Below are 26,305 nucleotides of genomic sequence, written 5' to 3'. Positions count from 1 at the left end.
CAGAGCCTTAAGGAACTCCGGGCGGATCTCGTCCACCCCTGGGGCCTTGCCACCGAGGAGATTTTTAACTACCTCAGCGACCTCAGCCCCAGAAATAGGAGAGTCCACCACAGATTCCCTAGGCACTGCTTCCTCATAGGAAGACGTGTTGGTGGGATTGAGGAGGTCTTCGAAGTATTCCTTCCACCTATCCACAACATCCGCAGTCGAGGTCAGCAGAACCCCATCCGCACCATACACGGTGTTGATAGTGCACTGCTTCCCCTTCCTGAGGCGGCGGACGGTGGTCCAGAATCGCTTCGAAGCCGTCCGGAAGTCGTTTTCCATGGCTTCCCCGAACTCTTCCCATGTCCGAGTTTTTGCCTCCGCGACCGCTGAAGCTTTACACCGCTTGGCCTGTCGGTACCTGTCCACTGCCTCCGGAGTCCTATGAGCCAAAAGGACCCGATAGGACTCCTTCTTCAGCTTGACGGCATCCCTCACCGCTGGTGTCCACCAAGGGGTTTTAGGATTGCCGCCCCGACAGGCACCAACTACCTTGCGGCCACAGCTCCGATCTGCCGCCTCGACAATAGAGGTGTAGAACATGGTCCACTCGGACTCAATGTCCAGCACCTCCCTCGTGACATGTTCAAAGTTCTTCCGGAGGTGGGAATTGAAACTTTGTCTGACAGGAGACTCTGCCAGACGTTCCCAGCAGACCCTCACAATGCGTTTGGGCCTCCCAGGTCTGTCCGGCATCCCCCCCCACCATCGCAGCCAACTCACCACCAGGTGGTGATCGGTAGAAAGCTCCGCCCCTCTCTTCACCCGAGTGTCCAAAACATGAGGCCGCAAATCCGATGACACAACTACAAAGTCGATCATGGAACTGCGGCTTAGGGTGTCCTGGTGCCAAGTGCACATATGGACACCCTTATGTTTGAACATGGTGTTTTGTTATGGACAAACTGTGACGAGCACAAAAGTCCAATAACAAAACACCACTCGGGTTCAGATCCGGGCAGCCATTCTTCCCAATCACACCTCTCCAGGTTTCACTGTCGTTGCCAACGTGAGCGTTGAAGTCTCCCAGTAGGACAAGGGAATCACCCGGGGGAGCACTTTCCAGTACTCCCTCGAGTGTTCCCAAAAAGGGTGGGTACTCTGAACTGCTGTTTTGTGCATAAGCACAAACAACAGTCATGACCCGTCCCCCCACCCGAAGGCGGAGGGAGGCTACCCTTTCGTCCACCGGGTTGAACTCCAACGTACAGGCTTTGAGCCGGGGGGAAACAAGAATTGCCACCCCAGCCCGTCGCCTCTCACTGCCGGCAACGCCAGAGTGGAAGAGGGTCCAATCCCTCTCGAGAGAAGTGGTTCCAGAGCCCTTGCTGTGCGTCGAAGTGAGTCCGACTATATCCAGCCGGAATTTTCTCGACTTCGCGCACTAGCTCAGGCTTTTTCCCCCCCAGTGACATGACGTTCCACGTCCCAAGAGCTAGCTTCTGTAGCCGAGGATCGGACCGCCAAGTGCCCTGCCTTCGGCTGTCGCCCAGCTCACAATGCACCCGACCTCTATGGCCCCTGCTATGGGTGGTGAGCCCATTGGAGGGGTGACCCACGTTGCCTCTTCGGGCTGTGCCCGGCCGGGCCCCATGGGAACAGGCCCGGCCACCAGGCGCTCGCCATCGTGCCTCACCTCCAGGCCTGGCTCCAGAGGGGGGCCCCGGTGACCCGCGTCCGGGCGAGGGAAATCTGGGTCCATGATTTTTCATCTTCATAAAGGTCTTCGAGCTGCTCTTTGTCTGATCCCTCACCTAGAACCTGTTTGCCTTGGGAGACCCTACCAGGGGGCTTTATGCCCCCGGACAACATAGCTCCTAGGATCATTGGGACACGCAAACTCCTCTACCACGATAAGGTTGCAGCTCAGAGAGGAGTCGGATGAACATCTTAATAACATTTACCATGTGGTGGTACTGCACCCAGAGTGCAGGTGTTCGTCCCCCTTTGGCGAGTAGGGCTGGGCGTATCGATACCAAGTATCGATAGTATCGATACTTGGTGAGTATCGGTATCGTATCGATACTGGCTTGATGGTAACGATACTTCACCAAATTAAGCGAATCACTCCAATTAAAAAAAAAATGTGAGCGCAGCGCTCCTCACCACTCCCCCCTCCTCCCTAGTGATGGGTCGTTCGCGAACGATTTGTTCGTTCGAACGAATCATTTGAGTGAACGAACTAAATCACTTAATGAAATGATTCGTTCTTTTCTCAGTGCATTTGAGTTAATCCGCGACTGTGTCATTTGGAGGGATTACAAGACTCACTGATGTCTTAGTGTTTGTGAACAAGGGTCGCCTGAGCAAATAACATAAATATGAACACAATCAACAGATCATTACAAGTGAACGGACAGCCCAGTCCTCTGTGAACGGGGAGGGACCTGACCCTGCATTATCTATTGAAAATAAAGTTGTATTGGTGTATAATTCATGAATATGATATTAGACACGTTATAATGACGTGTGTGTGTGTATGTGTGTGTTTGTTTGTTTGTTTTTTTCTTTTTATATATATTTTTGTATACTTATTTAAGCTACCTTCTTTTATGACTTACACATTTAATTATATATTTCCATTTGACTGTTTTGATAACAGTGCACTTTTTTATTTTGGGTTTTCGGGCTCTTAATTTAATTTATTTTTAAGGTATTTTTGTTAGTATATGTAAGTATTATTGACGTAGTGTATTTATTTTTGTTTTTGCATTTATTTAGGATTTATTTAAGATTTATTTTTGCATTTTTGTTAATATAACGTCTTATAAATGTGTACGACTATTTTTCTCATCTTATTTGTATGACAATTTTTGAATGTTCTGTTCATTCTTATTGTTATTTTAGTGCAATAAAATACTTTACAGTTTACAACCAAGACATCAAGTCGCACTGGAAACACACGCGTGTGTGTGTGCGTGTCTGTGTGAACCTCGGAGCGAATTATACTGATGTGTGTGCGCGAACGCACCAAGCGTCATGTTAATTGTATTTTAATTTATTTTGGGTTGAAGATGAAGTTTTAAAGTGTTTTTAAATCTCGTAGCTCCTTATGCAATAGAAAAAAAATGTTTGGTTGAGTTTGAGTTCAGGAAGTGGGAGAATATTTCACTCTGCGGTCAAGGCACAATATGCAGTGATTCAGTTCAGTAAGGTGAACTGTAGACGTCACTAACAGAGGTCTTTCAAAGGTCTCAACAATATCCAGGTAGCAATTTCTCTAGTTACATTTATTTCCAGCATGAATTGTTTTTCAAAGTGCAATGTGGTCAGATATGTGATTTTGTTGAAAGATTAAACTAATATATATTTAGCTAAATCTCAATTGTTATATTGGCCCTCACAAATATACACTTATATTAAGATTCCCAGCCTCCCTCAAATCTGAAGTATGAATGTGTAGTCCTATTTAGGCAACACACAGATAGGTTAAAGATTTAAATACTGTATGTTATGTATGCATGTTTCTCCACAACGGAGCAATTTACGTTTTCTCTGTAAGGAAGTAATTTGGATGTATCTATGGAGGCCAGAGGAAATAAGCTAGCTTCTGTGCTCTCATCACAGTGCCAGAACCGCTTCAGAGCCATTGAAACATGTTATGCCCTTGGCATCAGCACCTACCTGGATACAAGGTTCAAAAAATTTGCTTTTCGGGACAAGGCAAATGTTGAGGCTTTAAAAAAACGGCTTGTCACTGAAATCCAGTCAGTGAGCAGGGCCTCAGGTCCCAACCCAAGCACAAGCTCGGCCACCAGCTCTCCTGCAACTACCTCACACTCCCCTGCAGTGACTTTTCCACCTGCAGCACAAGGAGGGATATGGACAGAGTTTGACACTCAAATCCTTGAGTCCCAGCAGCATCGCACAAGGGGCACTGATGCCATCATTGAACTGCGGCGGTACTCAGAAGAGAAGCCGATTCCACGGGATGGAGACCCTCTTCTTTGGTGGAAGAATAATGAGGTTACATTCCCCTCTCTCAGCAAGGCTGCAAAAAGATACCTGGGGATAATTGCAACCTCAGTGCCTGCAGAAAGAACGTTCTCCAAGGCAGGACAGTTGGTTTCACATAGGAGAAGCACGTTAAAGGGCAAAAATGTGAACATGCTATTGTTTCTAAACAAAAACATGTAGTGTTTGTGGCGACAAGCCATGAGTGAGCGAGTGAGTGTACTTTATTTGCACTATTTATTGATATTATTTCATTACCTTTTTATTTTACAATTCCCCCTTTTTTTGTTTTGTGTTCATTTTTACAACTGTTTAATAACTAGAGTTTTCTTTTTTACTTAAGTTTTTGTGTGTTGTGAGGCGACTAGCCAAGTTCAGTATTTGTTTTCACCTTATTTGCACTACTTACTTTATTGTAATTGATATTATTACTTTTTTATTTGAATTTCTCAGTTCTTTTGTTACAACAGCGTGGCTTCGTAGTAAAAGAGTGTGGGTACTTTCCTGGCCCGCCTGCAGTCCAGACATTTCTCCCATGGAAAATGTGTGGTGCATTATGAAGCGTAAAATACGACAACAAGACCCCGGACTGTTGAACAACTTAAGCTGTACATCAAGCAAAAATGGTATAGAATTCCACTTTCAAAGCTTCAACAATTAGTTTCCTCAGTTCCCAAACGTTTATTGAGTGTTGTTAAAAGAAAATGTGATGTAACACAGTGGTGAACATGCCCTTTCCCAACTACTTTGGCACGTGTTGCAGCCATGAAATTCTAAGTTAATTATTATTTCCCCCCTCAAAAAAAAAGTTTATGAGTTTGAACATAAAATATCTTGTCTTTGTAGTGCATTCAATTGAATATGGGTTGAAAAGGATTTGCAAATCATTGTATGTATATATATTTTTATGTATATATATGTATACGTGTATATATATATATATGCATATGTATATGTGTGTGTATATATATATATATATATATATATATATATACATATATATATATATGGTTAATACTGTGATGACATATACATTGCTTTAAGAGCTATTTTTATGAGGGTTGATGGTCTGCAATTGTGCCTAGGTATGGTATCAAGTGAAGTGAAGTATATTTATATAGCGCTTTTCTCTAGTGACTCAAAGTGCTTTATATAGTGAAACCCAATATCTAAGTTACATTTAAACCAGTGTGGGTGGCACTGGGAGCAGGTGGGTAAAGTGTCTTGCCCAAGGACACAACGGCAGTGACTAGAATGGCAGAAGCGGGAATCGAACCTGCAACCCTCAAGTTGCTGGCACGGCTGCTCTATCAACCGAGCTAAACCGCCCCAATCAATTTTGTATCAATACAAAATAATTTTTAAGAATGTTTGAAACTAATGTTAGTCAACTGGGAATCTGTTATCTAATCTTGGTGACTCTCATAGATAAGTATTCTCTCCAACAGGTGAGATGTTTAACATTGGAAGTACACTGGAGAGAGTCAGGAAGAAAACACGCGTCACTCCCCAACAAGATGCAGAACAACACATTAAGCTGAAAATCAATAAGGCTGGACTCAAAAAGCGTTTTATCAATCTGCACAAAGGTTTGTTTTTATACTTTTGATTTGTCTTAAGTTTTTTAGTTATTAAATCAGCACTGCATATGATGCATATCTCATTTATTAAGGTAATTTTGTACAGGCTATGTGGATTGGGAGAGCTCGAACATGCCATTACAGGAATAATTGGTTGAAGTTTCTGTACATATATGTATGAATTAATCAAATACTCAGAGAAATAACTCCACCGAATGCTTCTGGACATCCTGTATATTTTTCTAGCTACAAGGTCCTTGTCTCTATTCAGAGTCTTCATGTCTGCAATATGTTGCAACTTGTAATTCTAAAAATCAATCAATCAATCAAATCAAAAATACTTAATTAAAAATGTCCACACTTCCATTCATTACTTGTTGTATAATTGTGAATTTAGTAATACTCTGAGGTTTTGAAAACCTTCAAGGCACACAAAGACTTATCTGATGGTCCATTGTCTAATACAGTGTTATTGCACAGCTTTGCTATAGCTCACAGAACAGTAGATTCTGGTTTAAAATATGGCACGTTGCTGTATTAGACAAAAAATATTGACATGGTGTTTTATTTTTACCTTTTTTAAAGGTCGGGGTGTTTTTGCTACCGTGGCTTTCAGAAGAGGAGACTTTGTGCTTCAATACCGTGGCAACCTTCTCAAACAGGACAACCCCCTTCAGTTGAGGCACTATGATAACACAGAAGCAATGTACCTGTTTGATTTTCATTGGAAAGGGAAAAGTTATTGGTAAGTAAGAGTGAATATGCCCTTCCTTGCAGGTGTGATCATAGGGAATGCGTGACATGGGCAGTTTTCCACCTTTTTCAATGCAAATTGAAAAAGGTGGAACACTTTGTGGGTTCTTCCGAGGATGTCGTAGTGCTTTGTGCAGCCCTTTGAGACACTTGTGATTTAGGGCTAAATAAACAAACAATGATTGATTGATTGAAATTAAATTAAAAAAATTCCACAGAAATCTAGCAGGTGAATGACACATTCTTGAAGGGCTTTTGAGGAGCTTTTAAAATATCGAGGTATATATTGTGTATAGTGATACAGTCTGGAATCATTGTAATATCATTATTAGGTTTTATAACTGACAAAACTCAAATGAGACATTTGATGGTTAAACGTGGTCGGGGGCGAGGTCAAGAGTCAAATATTTAATATATATATATATATAAGAAATACTTGACTTTCAGTGAATTCTAGCTATATGTATATATATTTATTCAAATACTTGAATATGTATATTTATTCAAATACTTGAATTTCAGTGTTCATTTATTTACACATATACACACACATAACACTCATCTACTCATTGTTGAGTTAAGGGTTGAATTGTCCATCTTTGTTCTATTCTCTGTCACTATTTTTCTAACCATATGCATGCACAGCTAGACTCTGGCGGTGGTGTCAGAGAGAAGAAGTCTAGCAAAAGTCCTAGCCATTATGGACAACACCTCTCACCCACTACACTCGGACCTTGCGGAGAGATTGAGCACGTTCAGTGGAAGGCTCAGACTCCCAAAATGTAACACGGAACGACACAGGAGGTCCTTCATACCAATGGTCATCAGACTATATAATGCATATGTTCCTTGACTGCACTTAAACGTAGAAATTATTTATATTATTCATATATTATATATTATATTATTTATTATTATCATTGTTTATTGTGAGCGAACTGTGGTGCTGAATTTCCCCCAGGGATTAATAAAGTACATTCTATTCTACATTCTATTCAATTCTATGTACAGTAGATGGCAGTATTGTCCTGTTTAAGAGTGTCACAAGTTCACAACATTGCTGTTTACGGCAGACGAACTGCTTTACGGTAGACGAAAACGTGACTGCTGTTGTTGTGTGTTATTACCGGTTTGGGAGGGCGTTAATGAAATTGCCTAACAATAAACCCACATAAGAAACCAAGAACTCGCCCTCGATCATTCTGCAGTTATAACGTCATTGGGCAGACACGCTGTTTATATTGTGGGAAAGCGGAGGTGAAAACAGGCTGTCCTCACTCAGTTCCGCATGGAGATGGAGGGGGCGTGGCCCCCAGCTCCGCCTGAATTTCGGGAGATTTTCGGGAGAAAATTTGTCCCGTGAGGTTTTTGGGAGAGGCGCTGAATTTCGGGAGTCTCCAGGAAAATCCGGGACGGTTGGCAAGTATGGTTGTTTGTGTGCCTTTCCATGATGTGTCCTAGAGCTGGGTGTTATCCAGCTTTTGATGATTTGAAGCCTTGCTTGAATTTAACTTGGTTGAACGTAGGTAGGAGCCACATTATAACATAGCCTACTTAATCTCAGAGATTTGATGGTATTGGTTATCTGTGTTGATATAGTTGGTCAGGGAGTATAAATTACCTTCCAGCATTTCTCTTATGGCAGCCCCAGTAGCCTCTGTCTATAAGTACTTCTCATGTCTGATGTTGGGATGGATTCTGTCTGTACCTGACCATCCCAAAAGTATGGCTAGACTGACAAACTAAACCAAGTTTAACTTGCTAGAACGTCTCTTGACACTGAGCAGTTAAAATGTTCCCAGACGTGGCATAAATGAAGCCACCTACCTCCTCACACACTTAAGTTCAACCTTAGCGTCTTGTTTGTTTTCTCAAATTTTATCTTGTTTCTGTTTCCAGCAGAAATTATCACAGGATGTCCAGGAGCAGACTGTAGAGGAGAGTGGCAGACCACAGGTATGAGCCACATTATAACATAGCCTACTTAATCTCAGAGATTCGATGATATTGGTTATCTGTGTTGATATAGTTGGTCATGAAGTATGAATTACCTCCTAGCATTTCACTTATGGCAGCCCAAGTAGCCTCTGTTAATGAGTACTTCTAATGTCTGATGTTGGGATGGATTCTGTCTGTCCCTGACCATCCCACAAGAATGGCTAGACTGACAATGTCTGATGTTGGGATGGATTCTGTCTGTACCTGACCATCCCAAAAGTATGGCTAGACTGACAAACTAAACCAAGTTTAACTTGCTTCAACGTCTCTTGACACTGAGCAGTTAAAATGTTCCCAGACGTGGCATAAATGAAGCCACCTACCTCCTCACACACTTAAGTTCAACCTTAGCGTCTTGTTTGTTTTCTCAAATTTTATCTTGTTTCTGTTTCCAGCAGAAATTATCACAGGATGTCCAGGAGCAGACTGTGGAGGAGAGTGGCAGACCACAGGTATGAGCCACATTATAACATAGCCTACTTAATCTCAGAGATTCGATGGTATTGGTTATCTGTGTTGATATAGTTGGTCAGGAAGTATGAATTACTCCTAGCATTTCACTTATGGCAGCCCAAGTAGCCTCTGTTAATGAGTACTTCTAATGTCTGATGTTGGGATGGATTCTGTCTGTCCCTGACCATCCCACAAGAATGGCTAGACTGACAATGTCTGATGTTGGGATGGATTCTGTCTCAATCAATCGTTTATTTATATAGCCCCAAATCACAAATGTCTCAAAGGATTGCACAAATCATTACGACTACAACATCCTCGGAAGAACCCACAAAAGGGCAAGGAAAACTCACACCCAGTGGGCAGGGAGAATTCACATTCAGTGGGACGCCAGTGACAATGCTGACTATGAGAAACCTTGGAGAGGACCTCAGATGTGGGCAACCCCCGCCCCTCTAGGGGACCGAAAGCAATGGATGTCGAGCGGGCCTAGCATGATACTGTGAAAGTTCAATCCATAGTGGCTCCAAGACAGCAGTGAGAGTCCCGTCCACAGGAAACCATCTCAAGCGGATCAGCAGCGTAAAGATGTCCCCAACCGATACAGGCGAGCGGTCCATCCTGGGTCCCGACGAGCGGTCCATCCTGGGTCTCGACTCTGGACAGTCAGTACTTCATCCATGGTCATCGGACCGGACCCCCTCCACAAGGGAGGGGGGGACATAGGAGAAAGAAAAGAAGCGGCAGATCAACTGGTCTAAAAAGGAGGTCTATTTAAATGCTAGAGTATACAGATGAGTTTTAAGATGAGACTTAAATGCTTCTACTGAGGTAGCATCCCGAACTGTTACCGGGAGGGCATTCCAGAGTACTGGAGCCCGAACGGAAAACGCTCTATAGCCCGCAGACTTTTTTTGAGCTATAGGAATCACTAATAAGCCGGAGTCTTTTGAACGCAGATTTCTTGCCGGGACATACGGTACAATACAATCGGCAAGATAGGCTGGAGCTAGACCGTGTAGTATTTTATACGTAAGTAGTAAAACCTTAAAGTCACATCTTAAGTGCACAGGAAGCCAGTGCAGGTGAGCCAGTACAGGCGTAGTATGATCAAACTTTCTTGTTCTTGTCAAAAGTCTAGCAGCCGCATTTTGTACCAACTGTAATCTTTTAATGCTAGACATGGGGAGACCCGAAAATAATACGTTACAGTAATCGAGACGAGACGTAACAAACGCATGGATAATGATCTCGGCGTCTTTAGTGGACAAAATGGAGTGAATTTTAGCGATATTACGGAGATGAAAGAAGGCCGTTTTAGTAACGCTTTTAATGTGTGACTCAAAGGAGAGAGTTGGGTCGAAGATAATACCCAGATTTTTTACAGAGTCACCTTGTTTTATTATTTGGTTGTCAAATGTTAAAGTTGTATTATTAAATAGAGGTCGGTGTCTAGCAGGACCGATAATCAGCATTTCCGTTTTTTTGGCATTAAGTTGCAAAAAGTTAGCGGACATCCATTGTTTAATTTCATTAAGACACGCTTCCAACTGACTACAGTCCGGCATGTTGGTCAGCTTTAGGGGCATGTAGAGTTGGGTGTCATCAGCATAACAGTGAAAGCTAATACCGTATTTGCGTATGACGTCACCTAGCGGCAGCATGTAGATGCTGAAGAGTACAGGGCCAAGGACTGAACCCTGGGGAACTCCACACGTTACCTTAACATAGTCCAAGGTCACACTGTTATAGGAGACGCACTGCATCCTATCAGTAAGATAAGAGTTAAACCATGACAGGGCTGAGTCTGACATACCAATTCGTATTTTGATACGCTCTAATAAAATATTATGATCGACGGTATCGAAAGCAGCGCTAAGATCGAGGAGCAGCAACATAGATGACGCATCAGAGTCCATCGTTAGCAATAGATCATTAGTCAATTTTGCGAGGGCTGTCTCAGTCGAGTGATTTGCCCTGAAACCGGATTGAAAGGTTTCACATAGATTGTTAAACGCTAAGTGCTCATTTAGCTGCTCTGCAACAATTTTTTCGAGGATTTTCGAAATAAAGGGATGGTGAGACACCGGTCGGTAGTTTACCATGAGGTCAGGATCGAGGTTAGGTCTTTTAAGGAGAGGATGAATAACCGCTTTTTTGAATGCAACGGGAACAGTGCCCGAGGAAAGTGATAAGTTTATAATATTTAGCACTGATGGACCTAATAATATAAAAAGCTCCTTGATAAGTTTCCCAGGAAGTGGGTCAAGTAAACATGTTGTTTGTTTTATTCCATTTACACGTTGTAACAATCCTTCTAATGTTATTTCATCAAAACGAGAGAAACTATTTTGGATATTTGCAGTATCCGCCGTATATACAATCGTATCTGTGTTAATAGAACCCCGTTGTAGCTGGGACGCATTGTCTTTAATCTCCTTTCTAATAAGTTCAATTTTCTTATTAAAGAACTTCATAAAGTCATCTGCCGAATGGGTGGAGCTACTGGAAGGAGTCCCTTGTTGGGTTAGCGATGCTACTGTACTAAACAAAAATTTTGGATCGTTTTTATTAATGCGGATGAGATTTGAGTAATAATTAGTTTTAGCTAAGGTAAGCATGCGTTTATAAGTTATTAAACTATCACTCCATGCTTGATGGTGCACCTCAAGTTTAGTCGTGCGCCATTTGCGTTCCAGCTTTCTACATAATAATTTCTGAGCTCTAGTTTCTTCAGTAAACCATGGCGTACGCCTTTTTGGAGCCTTTTTTAACTTCAGCGGTGCTATACTATCAATGGTTTCGCGCAGGGCGTTGTTAAAGTTGTTAGTGAGGTTATCAATAGAGCCCACATACTTTGGGAACGGTGCCATTACCGAGGGCAGTATGTCCACAAGAGACGTCGTTGTGGCAGCAATACTTTTTCGGCTGCTATAGCAGTTATTATTATTATTAGCTTGCCGAACATGAGTCTGAACTTCGAATTTTATAAGGTAATGATCGGACAATACTTTAGTATACGGGAGTATCATAACTTTGGAGACGGTGATACCTCTGACAAGCACTAGGTCTATCGTATTACCGCTGCGATGCGTCGGTTCATTTATTATTTGTGTAAGACCACAGCTATCAATTATAGTCTGGAGCGCCACGCACGGTGGGTCCAATGGGGTATTCATATAGATATTAAAGTCCCCCATTATAATTATATTATCGGCGTGCGTCACTAGATCAGCAACAAACTCTGAGAATTCACTAATAAAGTCCGAATAGGGCCCTGGGGGGCGGTAGATAACGGCCAGGCACAGAGGCAGAGGTGTGGCAGACTTCATAGAAAGCACCTCAAACGATTTATATTTATTATTTAAGTTAGGACTAAAGTTAAAGTTTTCGTTGTATATTAGTGCGACACCCCCTCCCCTTTTGAGGTGACGGGCAATATGCGCATTCGTATAGTTAGGAGGGGATGCCTCATTTATCGCAAAAAAGTCATCTGGTTTAAGCCAGGTTTCGCTAAGACCGATGACGTTAAGGTTGTTGTCTCTAATGACCTCATTGACTAATAACGTTTTGGGAGACAAAGATCTGATGTTTAGAAAGCCCATATTATAGGTAGTGGGCTGTTTTAAGGAGTTGTTGATAAAATTATCCGTAGTAGCAATATTAATAATGTTGCGTTTATTATGCGCAGTGTACTTAAAATAATTACGACCATATCTAGGAATTGATTTGACGGGAATTTTCAGATTGTCTACTTGGCGCTGCGATAAACTGAACGCATCATAATTTGCCACCTCAGTAGAACGCATGTCTAACTCTGACGTAGTCATAGACACAGTAGAAAAAACATTTGTGAGTTGTGTATTATTCTACGAAAATTGCTATGTGTACAGGGATCATCCAGCCTGGCGCTGGCTAGTTCTACCTTAACTGACACCATACCCAGGCTAGCAGGCTCTGTAATTGCCTGCTCTAGTGCAGTTAGTCAAATATGGCTCAATGCGAAGTCTATGTTCCGAGACAAGAGGATAGCGCCTTCCTGGTTAGGGTGAAGGCCGTCTCTCCTCAGCAAGCCAGGTTTTCCCCAGAAAGAGGGCCAATTATCAATAAACGTAAATCCCTGTTGTCTGCAGAAGCTATCCAGCCACCTGTTAAGAGAGACTAATCTGCTATATCTCTCATCATTGCCTCTCCCAGGCAGGGGGCCAGAGACAATTACTCGATGCCTGGACATCTTTCTGGCGAGATTACAAGCCCTGGCTATGTTTCTCTTTGTAATCTCTGATTGTCTCATCCTAACGTCATTGGAGCCAACGTGTATTACTATATTCGCATAACTAGTGGTGCGGTTAGCCTTCCGTACGTGTTTACTAGACCTGTTGCGAGTTAGCTCCCTAAGATTAGCTTCAATGTCAGGTGCTCTGCCCCCGGGAATACACTTAATTGTGGCTGGTTTGCTAAGCTTTATGTTTCGGGTGATGGAGTCCCCTATGACTAAAGTGTGGTGCCCGGTAGACTGGGGTGTAGGACTAGCTAAAGGGCTAAATCTATTATGCGTCTCAACCGGTACACCGTAGCTTGTAGGCCGATTAGGGCTGCTACAAGCTGGGCTAGTTAGCTCGCTACAGCTAACGCTAGCAGATGTGTCCGCAACATCTAAAGTTACGAAATTACACTGCTCTAACTGGCGGACAAGGCTCTCTAGCAAAGCCAACCTATCCATGAGTAAAGTGCACGAAGCGCAGGAAACCATACTCACAGAAACTTTCCGTCGCCGAGTGGGGTGCCAGCTGTCTTCGGGAAGTGGTGGTCACGGTGGCGGGGGAGAAGCTTCCTTCAGACCGGCGCTGCCTTTCTCCGCTAGCCTCGTTAGCTTAGCAGCTAGCTAGCTGAGGGCGAAGTGGTGAGACAGAGATCGGGTGATTTGCAAGTTAAATTGAACTATTAAATATGTTCGATAAGTTGTAAATAAAGCTGCAAAACAGTTAAAATCACACAGATAGAACGATACTTAGCTTTTTTGCAACAAGAGCAGTCAGCGAGCAGTCATTCACGTTGACCCGGTACCTGACCATCCCAAAAGTATGGCTAGACTGACAAACTAAACCAAGTTTAACTTGCTTGAACGTCTCTTGACACTGAGCAGTTAAAATGTTCCCAGACGTGGCATAAATGAAGCCACCTACCTCCTCACACACTTAAGTTCAACCTTAGCGTCTTGTTTGTTTTCTCAAATTTTATCTTGTTTCTGTTTCCAGCAGAAATTATCACAGGATGTCCAGGAGCAGACTGTGGAGGAGAGTGGCAGACCACAGGTATGAGCCACATTATAACATAGCCTACTTAATCTCAGAGATTCGATGGTATTGGTTATCTGTGTTGATATAGTTGGTCAGGAAGTATGAATTACCTCCTAGCATTTCACTTATGGCAGCCCAAGTAGCCTCTGTTAATAAGTACTTCTAATGTCTGATGTTGGGATGGATTCTGTCTGTCCCTGACCATCCCACAAGAATGGCTAGACTGACAAACTGGTGTCTAAAGGTTTCATTTACGGACATTCCCAAATAGGTTTTGGACTGATTGTGTGTGTGTGTGTTCTGAGTTTTTTTTTAACAAATCAAGTTTGAACTAATTTAAACGTACCTGTAATTCATTCAAATCCATTTGAACACCCCAACAAAAAATGCAAAACAGTACAGTATTCTAAAGCCAAAACCAGAGCCAGAATTTTTCCCTTCACATATTGCATAGAGTGGAAGGTTGTATATATTTTCACATTGGTCAGGGTATTCACTCACATGCATACAGCAAAATACCAAAGATAGACAACAAACCAAGATTCTGTTAAATCCTGCACGGCTGGCTCAGAAACTGGCAGAAGTGGATGCTCTTGTGAGTATTGTGAACAATGCTGTCTACTCAACTCTTTTCTTCATCTGAATTAATATGAAATTCACTCAATAGGAGATGCAAACTAGTTGAGCTATTTGTAGCTGTATATCCAAACAGGGAAGGCAGTCATTTTAATTTAATTTTGTTCAGTCTGTTTTCATTAAAAGTGCTCCTGGCATCTCAGATATGGCTTTGACTTACACTTAAAAAATAAGTACTTAATAATACCAAATGTATATCAATGTAGAGCCTAAAAATACAGATATTTAATTTATTTGTCTTCCCTTTAGACCATTTGAATGTTTTGACCAATTCAATTTGGTTGTGTCGAGGGCAAAATATGAGGCTGATCAGCATGCACACAATTTCCGCAGGACTGTTAAAATAGGAGAACATTGAGTGCAAGTGTGTGTGCAGGCACCGGCATGTCATTTACGTTTTGTGGGTGCACCTGCGCTTTTCATATGGACCCTGGGCAAAATTTTATATATGAGACCTGGAACAGGAGGATCCTGTTTTCTGTGGCTCCAGCAAGGAAACATGACTTACTCCTTGAGTTCTCAGTCTTGATTGGCTTAAGTGCGATGGGAATCCAGGTGTTTTTCCTTTTTTTCAGCCTGAGCAGTAAGATAGAGAGAGATGCATGGTTTACTGACAAAATATTCTATAAAAGTAATGAATATGTAACATTTTGATAAGAATATATCACTTACGACAGCCATAAAAAGTCCAAATTGTACTAAACTTTGGCTTGTCAACTGGTAAAATTTTTATTTTCAGGCCCCATTTCCAAATTGGTGAAATACCTCTGGCACAAAATATTGAAATGTGGAGAACTTTGTAAAAAAAGTACCAGCACAAGATTAATGGAGTGTGTAGATGGATATTTTATGTTTCTTAATCTATTTCTTTCTAGTTCACTTTATTTTCCATCTGCTAGCAGATGCATAGTTTTGAAAAAACATTGCTGTAAATGCAATGCAACCTTCTCACTATATTGTAATGCATGTTTACAGCTACGTACAGGTATAAAAATGCAGAATTTAAGATACAGGATACTGTGCCTTCTTTTATGACTTGCTAACTTTTAGACTTTGGTAAGAGTAAGTCATTATTACATTTTTTTTATAACAATTGGTTTAATGGGATAGGTTGATTGGCAACACTAAAAATTGGCCCTAGTGTGTGAATGTGAGTGTGAATGTTGTCTGTCTATCTGTGTTGGCCCTGCGATGAGGTGGCGACTTGTCCAGGGTGTACCCCGCCTTCCGCCCGATTGTAGCTGAGATAGGCGCCAGTGCCCCCCGCGACCCCGAAAGGGAATAAGCGGTAGAAAATGGATGGATGGATGGATGGATGGATGGTTTAATTTTACTAAAGTTTTGTTATTGTACTTGAACAGAGTATCATGTTTCCTTAGTTGATTTTTAATATTTTCTCACATCTTTTCCTCAGCTGACTTCAGAATCTCCCTTGGATGATGCCATTGAGGAGGAGCAATTATGTTTGCTTTTACAAAAAGGCAGAGGTATAACAACCCTTTCACTGCTATAATAGTGCTTCATTAATAAAGAAAATGTGAATAATTAGAAACATGGCCTCCAGTTTATTGTAAACATACCTGAATATTACAAATACAACATTTGGTTTGTCTTTTTAGACACTAGCCTCATCAGACGCTTCATCGGCGGATGAATCAACAATGGCCAGAGCAACTAACAACAATAAAGGTGACACTACTGCATTGTTACATAAGGTTATTTGGCTTACAGCAGTTTCCACAATATGGATAGCATCAGTGTTAGAATTTGGCATCATTAATAAAAACATTATTCTTATTATCACTATTTTATCGATTTTAAGATGCTGTTCAGAAATACGCTGTTTATGTAGATTGTTTATTTTCATAATGTTATTATCCATACTGAGGATCGAAGCATTATTTATCATTATGGTAGTGTAATGGAATTGGTCTTAAATCATGCCCCCAAAACACCACTATGTCTAACATCCTTTTCAAATGAACCAGTTACTTTTGAAGGTCTGTATTGCCTATTATTTTATACAAAGTCAAAAATGCATGTGAGACTGTTATTTAAACATACTTGAATGTTTTTATCCTTTTTGTTTTTCAGACAAGAGCTCCTGTTACTTGTTCATCATCATCATGATGTGACAGTATACTGTCAGGCGTGTACCTTAACAGGGGGGATCATGGTTTACAATGATTTTGGTTCAATAGTTTTTAACTGACAGTAGTGAAGTTATTTGATGTCTGCATTATCTTTTTTATTTGAATACCATTTGCTAAATTTGCCTTGTTTTTTCTCATATACAGCTAAAAGAGAGAAAGCTGATGTAATAAAAGTGCAGTCCATCAACACAGTGCAATAACCTTTGCATTTTTGTTTTCCTTAGGCACCTACATATAGGGAAAAATCCCCGGATGCATCTGATACCACAGACTATAATGACTCGGACTATGTTGCAGTCTCTGAAGGAAGTTCCTCTGAGCTTGGTGAGGACATAGAACTCAATCTAAAAACAAACACCACAGTTAGCTCTAAGAAAATTAACTCCAACACTCCAAGTAAGAGAAAGAGCTAATTTCCTCATTCTGAGGAGAGCAACTCGAGCACTCCAAAAAAAAAGCAGAGTCTAACAGCTTTCAGATTCAATGAAGGTATTCCCTGCCCCAAAGTCGTCGAGTGTATAACAAAAGACACTACTGTATCTATTGCCTCAAGCCTTCTTCAAAAATTGCACGACACCTGGAAGCTGTGCACGGAAGTGTGGAAGAGGTTGCCAGAGCATTCCTACATGCAAAGAATTCAACAAAGAGACGTAATGAGTTAAATATTCTGAGGCGGCGTGGAAACTTTGCCTATAATGCTCTTGTTGTACGTAAGGGAGCTGGAGAGCTCCAGGCCTGCTACAGACCTCGATAAGCTAGATCTGCTTTTGATTTTATTCATTGCTTTCATTGTCAAGGACTCTATAGCAAGAGGACTTTGTGGAAGCACATGAAAATCTGTACAGCACGGGGGGACCCCGATGAGGAATCCAGGACTGGGAAGCAGCGGGTTCGATCCAAATGTGCTCTAAAAACTGCTGTTGTTCATGAGATTAGTGAGGGCTTAAAGAGTGTGATTTCCTGCATGACCTATGATGAGTTGACTCTTATGATCCAAAATGACAAACTTCTACTGCAGTTTGGACAACACCTCGTTGATCTAAATGGGTCAAGAAAGAATAGCCATGACTTAATAAGACAAAGACTTCGAGAAATGGGGCGACTGTTAGTAGTTGCTCAGAAGAAAACTCCTATACAGAAAGCAGAGGAAGTCATCTACCCATCCAACTTCAACAGTGTGATATCTGCAGTGAAAGAGTTGGCTGGGTACAAGCCAGAGAACAACACATTTCTCGCACCTTCCTTGGCCTTAAAGGTTGGCCACAGTCTGGGTGTATTTTGTGAGCTGGTAGAGACTGATAATTTGTCCACAGTCGACAGAGACGACACCCTAGTGAAATACGCTCGTGAATTAAAGACCATTAAAAGCTTCAGATGGAAGGCACTGATAACCAGAGGTGCAACAACCACTATGAAAGAGCTGAAGTGGAATGCACCGTCAATTTTACCTTTCACTGAAGAACCCACATGGAGAAGGTAAAAGATGTTGCTGTAAGAATGCTGAAACTCTCCCTCTGCAAACAGCTATGCAACACTTGCCAAAGTGACACTGGCACAGATGATCATTTTAACAGAAGAAGAGAAGGAGAGGTGTCAAGGATGGAGTTGGCCACTTTCATGGCAAGGATAAGGTCAGAACACAACAAAGACATGGAGGACTGTCTCACCCCTCTTGAAAAGAAGATGTGCGATTTCTTCACCAGAGTTGAAATCAGGGGAAAACGAGGAAGAGGAGTCCCTGTGCTGCTAACGCCGTCAATGCTCTCAGCCATGGAGCTCCTTGCTCAAACTCGTGGGATGTGTGGAGTCCTCAAGGAGAACATTTACATGTGTGCTAGACCTGGGGCTTTGTCTGCTTGCAGAGGGGGAGAATGCATCAAAAAGTTTGGAAGGGAGAGTGGTGCTAAAAATCCAGAGGTCTTAACATCAACAAGGCTGCGGAAGCACATTGCTACAATGTCACAAGTACTCAGTCTTCAGGAAAATGAATCAGACCAACTAGCAGACTTTCTGGGTCATGACATCCGTGTGCACAGGCAGTATTACCGCCTGCCATAGGGAACACTACAGCTCGCCAAAATGAGCAAAGTGCTTTTGGCAGTGGAGAAGGGGACCCTCTCCCAGTATAAAGGTCAAGCCTTTGACGACATTGAGGTTACCCTGAAGGTATGGATGTGTGTATATTATTACAATTATATTTAGGTTAAATGTAAGCCACAGTTATTGTCTCATGATAAATGCATCTTCACTGCGCTGTATTTTTCCTCGTTGGCAATGTGTGTGTAACCTGGGTGACAAAACCCCATTAAATATCCTCATTTAAATATCCTTTTAAAACCCCATTGAATATTATTTCTAATTAAATATCTTTCTATTTAAATAACCTTTCAAATCCCAATTAAATATCCTATTTATTTTTGTGTCTTTGCGTGTGTCATTACGTCACGCGGTCACGTGACCTATTGCGGGAAGCATAAAATCCAGTAGTGGGCTGCTTCCAGGAAGAGCGAGAGGGACGTTGCTGCAGGAGCCAACTACTAAAGCCGCGGGTCGTCGTGCAAGAGTGTTAAGTGTGATTTATCTGCGGAATTGGCCATGTTGGATGGCGAGCTAGAGCTTGAACTAGAGTCTGAAGCTTTATGGCTGGAAACGAACCAACCGAACTGAATCTACCCAACCGAGTCCCGGGCGGGTAGGAGGCTCCTCAGCAGCCGCTCTGTTTTTTCCCTTTGGTTTTTCCATAACGCAACGTATTCATTTTTGTCCTCCTGAACTTTCACATTTACCCTGTTACCTTCACTAAAACCCCTCTGGACACTGCCACCACAACCTGGACTTTGCGATATCATTTAATGAACTGTCGTGTTGCGCTTATACCATTCTTGGTAAAAACAAGGACTGAATCAAGTACTGTATCACATTGTAAATATTGAATGTTCTGTACTTTATGTTGAAAATGTGAATGGCCATTCGAATTTACATGTCTGTTTGTTGTTTATTTTTTCCTATAATTCTTTAATATAATTTGGTACCATTTAAACTTAAAACCTGTGTTCAGTCTTCATTACTCTCCATTCCTAGAGCTGAATTTAGTTTCTTCTGATCTAGCCCAGTTATATAATTCATTGTTTACTTGTACAGTGCTTTACTTAAATAACATACAGGCTACATGTGTAATCATGTTATGTGTAATATTAATATACAAAATTACTTTGCCTAAATGTGTAATTTAAGTAATGAAGGCAGTCCATTCTGAGTTTGTTACCGAATACTTTCTATCAGACTTCTGTCTTGACAACTTTGTGCATGTAATAAGCAACTATAATTATTTGATATGCTTAAATGTCATGTGTAGTTTTAGCTCAGCTGTTGTGTAGCTGCTAGCTCCTTGTAGCCTACATCCGGGGTGTCCAAAGTGCAGCCCATAGTTATGTGTTTAACAGACAACTAAAACAATTAAAAATGTGGTATTTGTGTGGTTTCATCATTGGACCTAAGTCTTTAGTTTTCGTAATCGGGACAGAGAGCAAGGGAACAATGTGTGACAGCATTTGTGTCCATCTTATACCATGCTAGTTGTTGCAAAGATATTGTCAACATGAGTAGCCACACCTTGAGTTCAAATATATATATATATATATATACATATATAAAGGAGTCAAAGGCTTCCTGGTATAAGTCGTCTACTTGTGATCATAACAAATGGCAGGTCGGGTGGTGGTGCACACGGAAACAGCTCAGTCAGCCGGGGTTTTCACTGATAGAACTGTTGCAGCAGGAGTTGAGGTACTCAGCAGGCGCTAGCCATGTTTGGTGCTCCAGGCTGGGGTATGAGCTCATGCTCATGGAGGTGCCTTGATAGTGGTGCCGCAGTTTGGTGGCCGTACCGTCAGGTAACACCAGGAAAGTCCCTTCTGTGCGATATTGAATGTCAGGGTACAGTTTGTAAAGCAGGTCATTACCAAGCAGACACGATGTGTGCAGGTCGACCACAAAGGGGTGCTTCAGTGTCTCCAGCAATTTGAACCAGAAGTGGTCTGGTGACAGGTAACATTCTTGTGACCTCAGAGAAGCCTTTGACCTTCAAAAGGGAAGCACACAGTTTCTTTGGTACCTCAGCATTCAGAGATGAGTGGGTTGCACCAGTGTCAATCACGAACTGATTGCATTGTCCATTGACACTTATGTCCAGCATGGGGCCTGTCTGCATTTCCTGCTGGGGCTTCTGCTGTGGGCGCCCTCAGCCACGCCTAGGCGTTTGTCTGGCGGCATGACGGGACCTTTCCCGTCCGGAAATGTTCGGACATTCTCGAACACAGTGACCAGGTTGGTGACAGATGAAACAGTTTCCACCCCGGACTGGCCTTGAAGCACGGCGTTGTCCCCCACCCGAGTCCATCTGTCTGGTCTCACGTCTGCTGAGGATTCTTTTGTCTTACTGCTGGAACTCAAAAGGAAGGTCACCCACTGCTGAACATACTTTAGCTGATTTTTGACCTTTCGGTTCTTTTGACATTTTTGCTTCAGTGATTTAAAAATTAAGGAGTTGTTTCCTTGTTACTCTGTCATTCGCCTTATCATCCTGCTTAGCCCAATTATGTATATCATGTTTAAAAACGCAACATTAATTGTCCCATTAAATGTTAATCAATACCCCTATTTCAACGATTATACGCACTATTTTATGTATATCTAAGTAACTTTTTAAATCAACTAAAGATTATCTATGAATCCTTTGAACTGCACAAGTTTTGGATTATCTATAAATTAATGAGACTATCCTTTGTGTCCATTAGTTAGTTAGTTGTGCATTCTGACTTCCTGTCGTGCGCGATATTTCTACAAAATAAGGGCATGTATTTATTCTCATTAGTCTAAAACTACCAATGTGACACACACACACACGCACATACACACACACACATATGTATTTGTACTGCTATCTTTGTGAGGACCATCACGAGTAGCTAACCTTTCGAGTGAGGACCATTTTGGAAAGTGAGGACATTTAGGCCGGTCCTCACAAGATTTTCACTCCAATGGCCTCTAGAGGCTGTAAATATGCTTCTCTCAAAGTTTCAGAGAGGTCCTCAGAAAGATGCCAAACTTAGAAAAAATACACATTTTGTCGTGCGTGTACTCAGTTGGAATATCAGAATATACTCTCTATCGCCCCCCCTGGACATTTACCATTATTGCGCCAGAAGGTCTTGCACTAAAGAAATGGCAGTTACAAGGTGTTTTAAGTAAAATAATATACATTATATGGAATTTCACCTTTTGTTTTTATGGTATTTAATATTTAATAATGTTAGGTTATAATTTCTCATTAAATTAAATTAGCAGTGAAAATTATTCAAAGACCCTGCATAAAATCTACTTTAATTATATAGTTTTCTATTCTATTTAAACTTGACCTTGCCCCCTTATTCATATAGCTAACTTGTGAGAATTGTCTGTGATGTTACGGTTTATCAGAACAGATATTAATTATTTTTTAGTCTTCATTTTACTGCTCTGCTTTTAATAAGTGTAACAGAACTGCAGGTTTATCTTCAGTCGGCAGCACACTGTGCTCATGTTAGCTATAGTTAGTGTTTTAGGTCCTGATAGACTTAAGTGGGAGAACTGAGACCGCTTCACTTAGGAAAAGGATGAACTGATTGGATTTCCAAAGGACAGAGATAACTCATGAATGTGATTTAATAGAAATGGTTTGTGGGAATTAAATCTGGAAGAAATGTCTACTCAGATGCAAGGATGAATTGAACAGATTTGGGTGGTCACAGGTCAAAATTCAAGGTCACTGTGCACTGTGACCCCCACAAAAAACATGTTTGGCTATTGCTCAATAATTAATATAATAAAACTGACAAAGAATAATGAAGTGATGCCATTTCATAGCCAAAAGGTTAACAGTCAATTGTGTGATGATTATATTCTGAAAAAATAAAATATATATATAATATGAATCCAAATTGTTCAAATGATATGGCAGCACATGAACTTAGTATTGATTGGAGGTTTAAGTTGCAATACTGGACAACTACTGCTTTAGTAAATGTTTTAAATATATTAAGTGTAAAGCCTCTGCTTGCCAATTCACCTCTTTTAGTTGATGACAGATACTGCACATGTAAGCACTGTTTGAGTGTATCAACTAAATGCATATCTTACAGTATTTTTGTACATTGCCCATATACTGAAACTCCGATCCATCTATTGTTTACATCATTTCAATTCTACTTTTTATTATTAATTTTTAGAATAATTCAATTCATCTTATTTACTTTTTCTGCATTCAGTCCCTGCAAACTACTTTTTTTTCCTCACAATGCTGGATCAAATTGAATTCCCCCCTACAGGGGACCAATAAAGGTATATCTTAAATGATCTTATCTTAGTGTATCTTAGCTTAGTTTAGTTTAGCTAATCCTCCCTTACTGTAACTAAAGCTCTCAGATACGGGGTGGTAGATAAATTTTAAAACTAGTACAGGTTGCTAAGTTGTTGGCTTCCTGCACACAGCAAAGCTTGTGTGACTTACTGTGTTTTCCCCTCATTTTAGGCCTGCTATTTTGAACCATTGTAGTATTAAAGATCTGTGGATGGCAGTGATAGTCTGTTGATACACTGCTTTGGTTCAGAATTAAACGCTGTTTGTCAACTATTGTATGGACTGTGAAGAAATATGTTTCAGACATTCATCTTCTCATGATAAATTGTAAAACTGTGATGATTTTGTGCCTTTCATCACCATACACCAGTCCTGATTTGAATGTGTCCAGTACATTGGTTATGACTAATAAAATAATTGCCTTTCCCATCAACACCAGCTGTGGATTATGATGATAATCCATGATCACTTCTCACAAGCTAATATTATTACAAGAAAAACTAAAGGTGCGGACACACCAAACCGACATCAAAGAACTAGCGGCGACGAAAGCCAACTGATGAGTCATCTGCGTCGCCTCACATCGCCCTGTGTCAGTTGTATTTGAATACACTACACGGCCTACATCTGACGGCCAAGTGGCACGTACGTTTCGCAGCACCTCCACAGACTATTACATTCAGACGGTCCCGGTGTTTCCTCCGCAGGCCTCACTTCACTCAGCTGCCCGATAAACCCGCTGCTTCTTCCCACTTGACCTGAATAAGAAACCAGGGCTAGTTGGGAAGCTAGCGGAGGCTAACTGGCTGTGCTTCCCTCCGGTCATGCTCCCAGTTAGCTCTGGTTTGTTATTCAGGTTAAAGTGGGAAGAAGCAGTGGATCTGTCAGGCAGCTGAGTGAAGTGGAGCCTAAGGAGGAAGCACCGGTTAGCCCTGGTTTCACTACAGGCAGATTCACTCGCTACAGGGGCGAGGGAATAAAACTTAAACAGCCAATCAGAGTGATCTCTTTCACCGACTAGCTCCGCCGCCGATTCAACATGTTCAATCGCCTGAAAAGCCGTCGTTGCGAGACACACTGCAAAAACTAGGGCGACAGACGCTCACCGACGCCCCGACTTTGGTCGACGGCCTAACGTCAGCTTGGTGTGTCAGGGCCTTAAGATGGTGAACATGTTAAACATAAGAATTGCTGAACATTCCACATTCACCCCCTCTTTTCCTGGATCTTTACCCCAGGATTGGTGCACTCTCTGTGGGATGAATAGCTCCACCAACAGCCCCTTAGATGCCTCCAGCAAATGCCTGACAACCTCTCAAGAAGGGTTATGGTCAGCCCAGAGAAAGCCTTACAGCAAAACATGGGAAACTAAATTTTATCATATCTACATGCTTTTCAGATATATTGCCCATCTCTGAGAGCTCTACAAGAATATCTTTGCCCTATCTCGATTGAACTTCTATGAAGGTACTTAGCTTTTCCACTGGCCCACAGAGTTGACACTTGGTATTCTCAATGAGGGCCCAAAGATAGGGCCAGACACCAATTTTCATGTAATTTGGACAATTTTTGTGGCCGTGGCGAGCCTTAATTGGTTGGAAAATGCTAACCTTTGGAGGCCCGCCCCTCGGAAACTACCAGGCTGATCGGAACCTACCTGATGTCTACCAGCTCGTCTTGGGCCCCAAAATGTCATATAAAAAAATCAGACTCCTGCGACTTTTAGAAAAACATTTCCTCCACTCTGGTCAAAGGGTGTAAGGGGCCATAAGTCTGACAGCTCCTGATTTTGAGTTTTTGACACAGCCAAGTAGGAAAACTACAGGACTTTGTTTTTTTTTTCTTCCGGATTATTGTTTAGTGGCTCTGGGGGATCCTCTGGTCCAAAGCTGGGGCCCCTGGGGTCAAAGGTCGCCGTGCAGCGGCCAAAAATACATTTTTTTTTTTTTAAGTACTGTGTTTTCTTTAATAACTCATCAACGCTTTGAGTTAGGGGGCTGACCTTCGAGTATGTACATCAGGACGCCACAGGTGACCAAAGCGTAAAGTTTCAGACCCATGTGACCTTGGGAAAGGTTAAAGGTCAACCCTAAGGGGGCGTCATTGACAGTTTTTTCATACCTTTCTTCCGGATTATTGTTTAGTGGCTCCAGGGGATCCTCTGTTCCAAACCTGGGGCCCCTGGGGTCAAAGGTCGCCGTGCAGCAGCCAAAGAGACACATTGTTTAAAAAGCACTGTCTTTTCTTTAATAATTCATTAACGCTTTGAGGTAAGGGACTGACCTTTGAGTATGCACATCAGGATGCCACAGGTGACCGCAGCACAAAGTTTCAGATCCATGTGACCTTGGGAAAGGTCAACCGTATGGGGGCATTCTGGACATCTTTTTCATACTTTTGTTCCAGATTATCATTTAGTGGCTCCAGGGGATCCTCTGTTCCGAACGTGGGGAGCCTGGGGTCAAAGGTCACCGCGCAGCGGCAAAAGAGGCAGGTTTAAAAAAAAAAAAATAGCACTGTCTGACATTTGAGTATGCGCATCAGGAGGCCACAGGCGAATAAGGTGCCGAGTTTCAGACCTGTGCGACCTTCAGAAGTGTCAAAGTTCACCGTTTGGGGTGCGAGCTGCCTCTGACGCCTGCTTTTATTCATGTCTTTTTTTTAATAATTCACAAACGCTTTGAGCTAGCATGCTGACATTAGAGTATGTGTATCAGGAGGTCAGGGGCATCGACCGTGCCGAGTTTCAGACTCGTGCGACCTTCAGAAGTGTCAAAGGTCACCGTTTGGGGTGCAAACTGGCTCTGACGCCTGCTTTTATTCATGTCATATCCATTCACCTGGATCTGACCCCCATCACCTGACTCCCCTACTTGCCTGCACCCCTGTCTCCACATTCATAGATCCAGATTGTCTGACCTGTGTTTCACCCTCAGCTTTCCGGCACTTTTCCTTTTTTGCCTGCCTGATCCATCCTGTCTGATGCCCTGCCAGCCCAACTAACTTATCTCTCAGCATGATCCACATTTTTAATAA

The sequence above is a fragment of the Nerophis ophidion genome, linkage group LG13, assembly GCF_033978795.1.
Source record: "Nerophis ophidion isolate RoL-2023_Sa linkage group LG13, RoL_Noph_v1.0, whole genome shotgun sequence".
Lineage (NCBI taxonomy): Eukaryota > Metazoa > Chordata > Actinopteri > Syngnathiformes > Syngnathidae > Nerophis > Nerophis ophidion.
This window is presented reverse-complemented; position numbering follows the sequence as displayed.